Source organism: Pinus tabuliformis, chromosome 6 (assembly GCF_031772625.1).
Source record: "Pinus tabuliformis cultivar Carrire ecotype Pingquan chromosome 6, CPIR1, whole genome shotgun sequence".
Taxonomy (NCBI): domain Eukaryota; kingdom Viridiplantae; phylum Streptophyta; class Pinopsida; order Pinales; family Pinaceae; genus Pinus; species Pinus tabuliformis.
Window position 1 is genome coordinate 1,542,065,800 of NC_142292.1, and position 11,709 is coordinate 1,542,077,508.

At 32.2% G+C, this 11,709-nt stretch overlaps 1 long non-coding RNA gene across 4 annotated transcripts; it reads right to left on the bottom strand.

Moving 5' to 3' along the window:
• Positions 1–1,900: 1,900 nt before the first annotated feature.
• LOC149264599 (uncharacterized) lies at positions 1,901–2,557 on the bottom strand. Of its 4 annotated transcripts, none has more exons than XR_016250105.1 (3): positions 2,454–2,557; positions 2,192–2,276; positions 1,901–2,119 (listed from the first exon to the last, which is right to left on the bottom strand). It is a non-coding gene; the product is annotated as an uncharacterized LOC149264599 (long non-coding RNA). The 4 variants fall into 4 exon arrangements; XR_016250103.1 differs by having other exon boundaries at positions 1,901–2,100; positions 2,414–2,550; XR_016250102.1 differs by having other exon boundaries at positions 2,414–2,550.
• Positions 2,558–11,709: the final 9,152 nt, after the last annotated feature.

Below are 11,709 nucleotides of genomic sequence, written 5' to 3' on the forward strand. Positions count from 1 at the left end.
GGGTTCATAATGTCTTCCATGTATCAGTTTTAAAGAGATATGTGTATGATCCTAGACATATAATAAGTTGGCAGGACATTCAGGTGAGGAAAGACTGTAATAAAAAATGTAACTGAGATAAAATACTAGCAAAACAACTGATTTAATTGTTATGTGTTTCATGTGGAACCGGAAGGAGAGTTCCTGGTCGAACCAGTGAACATATTAGATCAGAGAAGAGTCGAGCTGCGAAAAAAGGTCATCAGCCAGGTTAAAGTGCAGTGGCAGCACTTTGGGCCTGAAGAGGCCACCTGGGAGGATGAACAAATGATGAGGGATACTTATCCCAGACTGTTTTTGGATGAGCAGAAACATCGGGACGATGTAGACTTTCAGGAGGGGGAGATGTAACACCCCTTGTGAAAAGTAAATGCTAGTAACTAGTGAAATATTTATGGAACAAAGACTTTATTTAAAATATGTATAATCCTGTTGTTAATGTTATGTTAATAAAAAGACAGTTGTGTTGGTACCATTTTGAATTGAGTTATGATTAATCATGGTTAGTAACTGAGGAATCAGTTACCCTAACTACCTGGAGGTAGTTGAGACCCCAGAGGAAAAAAGGGGAAAAATGCCAAGTCTGGTTAGGATCAGATGGCAGAGAGAGAAAATGAAAAAATGAATGCTATGCTGGTTAGGATCAGATAACAGAAGTGGAAAAGGAAATTTTCCTGTGCACGCTATGTCTGGTTAGGATCAGATAGCGTTGACTGGCGAGACCAGTGCTATTGCGGTCGAGCAGGACCTGCAAGTGCTTGGGGGTGGAAGCTCAGCGAAGAACTTCCTACGGACGGGTGGATTGACAAGCATTACAAATAGGTTTGGCAGATAAACAGGTATGGTTTATTACTTACTCATCTGTTAAGATGTTTTCTGTACTGTACTGAGAAAAGTGAACTAAGTTAACAATTTCCAGCCTATTCTTCTTTAATGATATTATGAAAGTGGATATAGCAATCTGTGTGAACTATGGAAGTCGACGCAAATGTAATAGTTGGACCGAATTTAAAACTGAGGAAAGAACTCTAAGTTCGAATGAGATATAGTAGCGAAATGTAGAATAATCACAATAACAGGGTTATGATAACCCCTGTAGCAGACTCGATAGAAAAATCCGAAATGGACAGATATAAACCCTCTTGCATATGAAAAAGACATAAATATTAGCAACAGGTAAGAACCCATATGAATATATATAAACGCTTACAAAAGTCTAAAATGTACAGCCGCTCTATGTGGTAGCGGAAATAGTAAACCTCGAGATTCTAACACACATTCTCCAGAAACAAGACGAGAGAGCTCGCGGCTAAGCAAAATGAAATGGTGATAGTGCTATCATTACAACCAAAATAAATTACAGATTTGCAATATCTCTTTTTCGAATAGTCGAACCATGAATAATCTCAGAGACAGTCATAAAAATCATGCTCATGAAATAACCAGTAGGAAATATGTATATACGAATGGCAATGTATGAATAAAGATAGTATTACTTATTCCTGTTAATAAATGCGCTTTTAAAAGAAAAGAACGAGGGCCGAAGTCGGACATGGCAACTGTAACGCTGTGCGACCCTTCGGCCGGTTTTACCAAGTAAGTATCCGCTACGATGAAACCCCTCGAGCCGAGCCGTGGCTTACGCTTGGCTGGCTGAGGCATCGAGCCGGATGAACACGAAATACAATACTATTTCTTAAGAAAAGAGAAACTAGAACAGTGAACCTGGAGCACAAATATACAGATGTATTTCAATTCTGGAAACCCTCAATAAACCACAAACGAAAAGAGCGAATAGCTTCAGTGATATAGTGATGCATTATAGAACAAAAAACTGAACCCATTTAATTATTTGTGCAACGGTATAATGAAAACCATTGACGAACATCCAAGTCAAACCCTTACGGGTCGAGATTACAATTTAATAATCAAGTAATGGCTGCGTTCTGGAGAACTAGCATTCACATATGAAATAGAGTAACAGTCTAAAGGTTACGAAAATGTTAAACTGAGTCTATGAAGCCTCTTGGCAGAGGAGTTCCTAGCTGGATAAAAAGGGAACTGAGCAAATCCGCCATCCCTGCCAAGGGAGTAACATTTAGTACAGGCCTGAAATAAAACATGAATGAGTACCTATGTGCTCGAGCCTTACCGGTGACATTTTAACCAGATGTAAGGGCGATTCTGCATCCTTGAGGGTGATTTCCGCATCCTCGGAGGAGATGACAAACACCCACCTGTGAAGAATAATAACCCAATGTTAAATCACCTGTTGCAAACAGAACCGTGGAAAAACATTAATATAAATAATGGAAAGTTAACTACTGAGAATTTCAGAGTCTGCAACTTAAGCTCATTAGGAAATCGACATTACCAGTAACGAATTGACATGGTATATGTTGAAGAGCTAATACCTTCATGGCTGAGGAAGGCCGAGTCACATAACTATGGCAGCATGCCTTAAACCATGGAGAGACCTGCGTAGCCGCAGAGGAGCGCTAAGGAAGATCGCTCTGCTAACGCTCAGAAGATTAAGGAACTGAAACAGAAACAAGAGCCGAAGACGGATTCACCATTATATAACTAAGAATATGATTACCGTTTCGTGGCATCACGAGAACCTTTGATCTGCAGCAGAATGATCTCTACCGTCAGATAGCCGGTGAACCTCCAGGTTGCAATGGCGCGAAGTTGACAAGCCAAGCGGCCAGGCTGTAAGCGTACAAAGCACCAGGTGTCACATGGCATGATGCCATCCAACCGTTAAACCCTCCAGATGGACGGAGATGCATCAACAATGACAGAGCCGGACATTGCACAACAGGCTCGAGGTGTCTCGGGGAAAGTTACTATAAATGTTTCATTAAATTGCACAGTGACCAACTATGTAACGTATTACCAACCTTGTACACGTAACCCTTGTATTGAATGACCAAATGTAAACACAGTAAACATTATGTAAGTATGGGTTGAGTATTATGCGTACCCATTGCGGATATGAATATAGTTATTTGTTTATTATGTATTAATAAACATGGTGAGATAGTATATGTGTATAGGTAAAAGAGTAGTGTAATTATAGTCGTTAACTAAATTTTTTTTTTATGTATTGTTTGGAGCGTGACAATAAACTAGAATTCATACCTACCGGAATCCAGCAGAACCGGGCTTGACTATATAAACTAGAATACCTATTTTATTCGCTAATGGTGGTGTCGGGTAAATGAAATTCATACGTACGGGAATCCAGCACAAATCGGGCTTGCTATATAAACTAGAAGCTAAAGGAGGCCTAAGAGAACAAGGTAACAACTCACCTGAGAGAGGTAGTACCTATATTGAGCTATAAATTCATCATTAGAAATTTCATATTACAAATATTTCACTGTGTCCATTTAAGACTCACCAGTGATGACCAAATAGAGATGAATAAGCATTGACCACAAATAGAGAAATAACATAATTAGTTTTAGTTAAATATATTTATTTATGTTTTATTTATATTAATTTGCTTAAATTGAATTACGGTAAGTAATAGGTAATAAATATATTATTTTTTTTTTTCAAATCTTAAAAATAAAAAATTATTAACAAAATTTCTAAAAACAATATATCAATATTGAAACTATATTCATAAATTATTGACATAAAAATATATGAAACAATTATTTATATGGTATTAATTTAAAATAAATTACAATAAAAATAATATAATCAAATATTTAGAAAATAAATATTTATTTTTCAAATTTAAACCATATAAATTTCATTAATCAACACTAAAATGATAATGATAAACAAAAAAAAGTAATGATAAACTCGCTGTAATCAATAAAAATCCAATATAAAGTAAAAAAGATGGATTTAATATAAAATCCAATAAACTAAATTCATTATGATGGATTTAAGACTCTTCTGCATGTTGAGTGCTATATCCCTCATCTCACACACCAAAATTGAGTCCAAAACTATGCCGATCTTATTAGTGTATTTCATGTTGTAGTTCATGCGAGTCGAGTAAATCTTCCCCCACATTATTTATAATGGTTTCAATTCAAGGGTCCTCGGCCACGTGTCATCAACCTCCTTGACATGAATCCTCATTCAATCACTTATCTATTGGATTTGACTCCATGGGTGATGGCATATGAGCTAAGCAACTAGATGGATTTGGGTGGAACCGTTCACACAATGTTTAGAATGGAAAACTTGAAAACTTCTTGGTTGGACAATCAGTTTTCCAATGTATTTCTATCCCATAGTTCATGGATGTATTGATATTCTAGGACGGAGTACATGCTTGATACAATTTTATTAATGGTGGATTTGATTTTTATATCTAAAGGAGTAGTGCCCAGGTTTCGCTTATGATAATATTGGGGTTACCCACAATAATTGTCAATTAGGGAGTTTTCAACAAGATTAATTTGGTACAGTGATTTATACACTCCACTTGATTATTCAAAACTATATCTAGACTCGAGAGATAAGTGAGTTCAATATATCCTTAATAATAACATCCACGGCAAAAATACTAGCTTTCCGTGTGTATATATATATATATTTTGAAATTGTAATATTAATAATTTAATATAAAAAAGATATATTAAAATTACAATAGTTAATATAATTTTACTTGTGATAAAGTATATGAAAAAAATGTTAAAAGTAAATTTAACAAAATTTTAATAATATTATTGTTCATATTTATATTGTAATTTTTATATCACGATATTATTATTACATAATTTTATAGTATTTTAAAAATATTATTGTTTTAAAAAAATTGAAGTATCTCTAAACAATTAATAACTAATAACTTATATCATATATTATTTTTTTCAAAGAAAAAGTTGTAATTTTATTCAACTTGTAATAAGCAATAAAATTACATGTTATATTACATGTTATATATGTTAACAGAATTTGGTAAGATAACCCTTTTCGTTTATGAGAAGGGAATTTTTTTTATAAAACATTACTTAACAATTTCAAAGTTAAGTGTGATAATAATCACTAAACTTCTCTTTTTAACCTTTTTTTTTCCTTCTGGACCTGCTGCAAAGACCTTGAATTAGGGTCTGCTAGGACCATTTCCAATTAGTTTACTAATGCCTACGATGAAGTTTCTTTGTTTGATCCTGAGCTCCCTTTATACCTCCTTTCCCATTTCCATTGCATACCTCCTTTTTTTGTTGTTCTGGTGCTTGGATCTCTTCTATTTCGATACCCTTATGCATGTGGGTCATGTTGTGTTTCCTAATGCCTACGATGAAGTTTTTTTGTTTGATCCTGAGCTCCCTTTATACCTCCTTTCCCATTTCCATTGCATGCCTCCTTTTTTTGTTGTTCTGGTGCTTGGATCTCTTCTATTTCGATGCATGTGGGTCATGTTGTATTTTTGATTTGAAGCATCTTCATCTGCTTTGTTTGTAGGGATATAAGTGGTTTCTTATTCTTTCTTATAAACCTGAAACCATGAACCCTAAACCTCAAGCACTAAACCCTAAACCAAAAATATTAAAACTTAAACCCTATGCATTTTATAAAGTGTTATAAACCCTAAATTGTAAACCCTAATCCCTAAATCCTAACCCACAAATACTTAACCCTAAACCCCAAACCCTAGGTCATAAACCATAAATTCTAAGCCCTAAACCCTAAACCCTAAGCATTTTATAACAATTTTAAAAATGTTTTGTAACTTTTATTATAAGTGTTATAAACCCTAAACCCTAAAGCCTAAGCATTTTATAACATCTCAAAAAAATTATACCTTTATTTAAGTGTTTATTAAGAGGATTTACTAAAATCTTATAAACCGTAGATTCTTAACCCTAAAGCCTAAGAAATTTATAACATTCTAAAAAGTGTCTTTTAACTTTTATTTAAGTGTTTATTATAAAAATTTACTAGTCTTATAAACACTAAACCATAAGAATTTTATAGCATTTTAAAAATATTTTTGTAACCTTTACTTAAGTTTTTATCAAAATAATTTACGAAGGTGTTATAAACCCTAAACCATAAACTATAAACCCTAAACTGAAAAACTCAAACCCTAAACGCTAAACCATAAGCCTTTTATAACATTTCAAAAAGTGTTTTGTAACTTTTATTTAAGTGTTTATTAAAGTGTTACAAACCGTAAATCTTCAACCCTAAACCCAAAACCCAAAACCCTAAACCCTATATCTTATACCCTAGAACATAAACCCTAAGCAGTTCATAACATTTTAAAAAGTGTTTTGTAACTTTTTTACATGTTTATTAAAGGAATTTACTAAAGTGTTATAAATTTTTAACCCTAATACCTAAAACCTAAACCCTAAACCCTAAAACCTAATTAATTTATAACATTTTAAAGAGTGTTTTGTAACTTTTATTTAATTACTTATTAAAAGAATTTACTAAAATGTTATAAACACTAAATCATAAACCATAAACCCTAAACCCCAAACCCTAATCCCTAAATGATAAACCCTAAGAATTTTATGAGTATCTATAATAAGGGAAGAGCACACCTAGGTATGTGAGTGTAGGAGGCATAAAATTATGAGACATGAGATACCTCGACCTTCGTTTTTTCACCCTTCTTCATAAACCTTTTTCCTTTATTTATTTTTCTTCATAACTCCTTGATGCTCCACGGGATGATACCCCATTAAGGTGGGGTAGTTCATCCCCACACCCTACACCCTAAACCCTAAGCCCTAAACCCCAAATCCTAAACACTTTATAACGTTTTAAAAAGTATTTTGTAACTTTTATTTAAGTTTTTATTAAAACAATTACTAAGTTGTTATAAACCTGAAAGCATGAACCCTAAACCCTAAACTAAACACAAAACACAACTAAGTTATATAGTAATGATATCTTGAAAATAATAGTATAATATAAAAGAGAATAATAAATGTCTTCCTTATAGACGGATAAAATCCACAAAATTCTTAACCAAATAAATGTCTAAGGGAAATTAAGTGGAATAATATCACCACTATAGGTGAATGAAATGTAAAAATAAATAAATAAATAATAATTGAAACTAAAAATCATGATTAAATAGTAGTAAATCCAAATATTTACAATCTTACTCCTACATAACTGTGAAAAAAAACATAAATAATAGTGACAAATAAATCCTATTAAATATATTTATTTACATCTTCATATCAAAAAAATCAACGTCAACAACTTTATTAAATTATAATGAAATATAACTAATAGTAAACATGTCATTTATTTTTTTCAAGGATTAAAAATAAAAAATCATTAGAAAAATATCTAAAAATAATATATCACTATTGTCAGCAAACCTATGTTTGAATATGGAAAGGAGGAAGCCGAGCCAAGACACGGAAAGGAAGGTGGGTTCTAATTTCATATCTCTTATTCATTTTCCATAAAACTTCATGAGTATGTGCTCAGGCTTCATCACATCTAATTTTCCATTCAATAGAGGATCTTCGTAAACAGAATCGTAGCTAGAATCATAGATATTTTTGTTGGTGGTTTTAACTTTCTGGTAATCAAAAGCATGCATATTTCTATTTGTCGTTTGAATCAAAAGAATTTACACGTATTCTATTTGCTAATGGTTTTTTTCGGGTAAATGGGATTCATACCTACTCAATCCAGATCGGGCTTGACTATATAAACTAGAAGCTGAAGGAGGCCTGAGACAACAACATAACAACTCACCTGAGAGAGGTAATACCTATATTGAGCTATAAATTCATCATTAGAAATTTCATATTACAAATATTTCACTGTGTAGATTTAAGACTCACCAGTGATGACCAAATAGAGATGGATAGGCATTGACCACAAATAGAGAAATAAGAGAATTAGTTTTAGTTAAATATATTTATTTATGTTTTATTTATATTAATTTGCTTTAATTGAATTATGGTAAAAAGTAATTGGTAATAAATATATTATTTATTTTTTTTCAAATTTTAAAAATAAAAAATTATTACCAAAATTTCTAAAAACAATATATCAATATTGCAACTATATTAATAAATTATTGACATAAAAATATATGAAACAATTATATATGATATTAATTTAAAAAAAATAATAATAAAAATAATATAATCAAATATTTAAAAAATAAATATTTATTTTTCAAATTTAAACCATATAAATTTCATTAATCAACACTAAAATGATAATGATCAACAAAAAAATGTAATGATAAACTGGCTATAATTAATAAAAATAAAATCCAATATAAAGTAAAAAAAAATATCCAAAAACAAAAATATAGCTCGATTGGTACATAACAAAGAAAACTGATAATGCTCGATTGCTAACGAAACAAACTAATAATATTCTAGTGAGAAAAGCATGGCTAACCACTAAAACAAATTTTCTTTAATCATAAAACTACTTTGCTGCAAACTTAAGAAAGAAGAAAAAACATACTAAAAAAGGATTTGTTGCTACCTTTGTTGCCATTAGTCGTTTCAGACGCAGAACTTTGTTGCCGTTAGTGGTTTCAAGTACATAGCATTCATATACATTGAAGTTTGACAAACCCCTGCTAGCCAACCCCTGTTTGACTTCGGAGAGGACGAAGCGGAGCCAAGACGCGGACAAAGAAAGAACTGTTCTGAAAAGGCGAGGAAAGGAAGGTGAGTACTAATACATTTTTCGAAAACCATCATGAATATGTGCTTAGGGTTCATCGCATCTCATTTTTCCGGTCAACAATAGAGGGTTTCCGTAAACGGAATCGTACTTATTTCTATTAGTGGTTTCCGTAAACAGAATCGTATATGTGCTTAGGGTTCATCACATCTCAATTTTCCGGTCAACAATCGAGGGTTTCAGTAAACAGGGGTTTCTGTAAATAGAATGGTACTTATTTTTATTAGTGGTTTCCGTAAATAGAATCGTACTTATTTCTAAGCATGGCTAACCACCAAAACAAATTTAAAGAAAATAATTGATTTGGTTTTTTTTCTTTAATCATAAAACTATTTTTGTTGCCAACCTAAGAAAGAAGGAAGAACACACTATATAAAAAGGATTTGTTGCTACTTTTGTTGCCACTAGTGTTTTCAGGGACACAGACCTTTGTTGCCATTAGTGGTTTCAGTTACATAGAATTCATACCCATTGAAGTTTGGCAAACCCCTGCTAGCCAACTCCCGTTGGACTACGGAAAGGAGGAAGCGGAGCCAAGACGCCGACGAAGAAAGAACTAATCCCTTCAAATAAGGAAGGCGAATACTAATTTAGCTTAATGGCACTATTCAGAAAATTTGAAGGCGAATACTAATTTAGCTTAATCGCACTATTCAGAAAAACCCTAAAAAATTAGAAAGAAGTGGATCATGAAATTTAAAGAACATGGAATCTTATCAAAGAATTCATCAAAACCTAGAAGTACTCCCAATACTATCCAAAATTACGGTGGTAATTATTATTATTTTCCTCAAATCAGAAGTACCTGAAATTCTCCAGCCACAACACTGTAGAACCTCTGAACAATTTCCGTCAGAGATGTGCATATTGATATTCAATTTAATAACATCCCATTTATTTCTAGAAATGATCATAACGTCTTTTAATTAACACATATTTCAATAATAAAAATAACTATAATATTACAAACAATTATGATGATAAAATTTCTGCAAGCACAATAACTCAATACATTTAAAAATTATACCACGAAAACAATTTAAAGAACATGAAATCTTATCAAAGAATTCATCAAAACCGAGAAGTACTCCCAATACTATCCCAAATTACGGCTGTAATTATTATTATTTTCCCCAAATCAGAAGTACCTGAAATTCTCCAGCCACACACCGTACAACCTCAAAAGAAATTAATTGTTATTTTTAAATTTAACTTTTAATTTCATGCTTTGCATATTTTAAAATTTAAGAGTTAATTATTTTGGTTTTTATCTTTATTTTATTTAATGTTACATTTCTTTTTTTTTTTAATTTAACTTTCAATTTTTTACTTTCCATGTTTTTAAATTTTAAATAAATTTTAAAGTTAATTATTTTCGTCTTTATTTTTTTTTAATTTAACGTTGTTTTTATTTTTTTAATTTAACGTTATTTTTACTTTTGTTTGTATAGCTTTAACGAATCCAATTAACATTCCGCATTCTGTATTTAGGTAACTTTTTTGCTTTTTAAGTAACTTTTTGCCTCTTGGGTTGTTGTAATTATTATTTCTTGAATTCAACCCGAGCATTTACTTAAGAGGGTTAACTTTTTTGCTTTTTGAGTAACTTTTTGCCCTTTTGGCGTGTTGTAATTAGTATTTCTTGAATTCAACCCGAGCATTTACTTAAGAGGGTCCGAGCAGTTTGCAGGGGGATTTTACAATCGCACTGTTCGACCGGGGAATCCGAATTCGAGCCGTTAGCCGTTTCATCATTGTTCAAGGCGGATTTCAAGGCGGATTTCAGAATAGCAATCTGTACCAATTGTTTCAAGATGTGCCGAATTGTTTTAAGGCGTGTTAAATGAATATGTTCGACCATAAGTCAGATTGAATATAAGTCACATGGAATATATGAAGGTCGTGTGTTCGATCGACAATGCTGTTGCCTTGAGAGATCGTCGTGTGTTCGATCCACAATGTTGTTGTCTCTGTATTTTTGTTGAGAGGGCGTACTGAATATATGAATCGTGTGTTCCATCCACGTTACTCTGTATCTTTGTTTGGAGAGGGTTAAACTGAATATATGAAGGTCCTCTGTTCGGTCAACGCTACTCTGTATCTTTGCTGGGTCCTGCGTTTGATCTTTGTTGGGAGAGCGTGACTCTGCGTCAGACCAAATATATGAAGGTCGCGTGTTCGATCAACGCTCAACGCAGCCTCAACTCACGTTGGAGGTAAGAACGCCATTTCTGTCGATTCAAATTATCTCAGCATGCTCGACGCATACCTCCTCTTTTTCGATCTTTCTTTTACTTCTTATTCGATCTTTGTTATTTTTGTTTTGAAGTCTTGGTTATAAAAAATTTCCTCAACTATGCATATCGTTTATGGATAGGATTGTTTGCACATTTGAAGCGATGTTTTTTTTCTGAACTATCGATAGTGTTTTGCATAGGGTTTATTGATAATTTTGTTTGCAGAATCATTGTCTTAAAGTGTTGTTAATAAAAAAAATCAGCAACTATGGATATGGTTTTGAGAAAATTTTGTTTGCACATTTAAAACTAGGCCTCGTTTTGGAGCCTTGTTTTAGAGTAGGGTTTATAATTTTTTCCAGCAGTTCATGGATAATTTTGTTTGCACATTTGAAATCATGCCTCTTTTTCGACCCTTGTTTTAAAGTAAGGTTTATAATTGGGATATCGTTTGTGAATAATTCTGTTTGTACATTTGAAACCATGCAACTATGGATATAATTTGTGAATAATTTTTTTTTGTACATTTGAAACTATGCATCTTATTTGAATTATAAAGTAAGCTTTACGATTTTTTCCGGCAATTATGCATAGCATTTATGGATAATTTTGATTGCACATTTGAAATGTTGAGTACTTGTGTACATTTGTTTTTCTGCAACTATAAAAAATACTTATTGATATTTTTCGTGTTTTATTATACTTTTGTTAACACATAGAAAAACTTGAGCACTTAGTCATCAAGATTCGGCCTCAAGTACTACATAACGTCAATTTC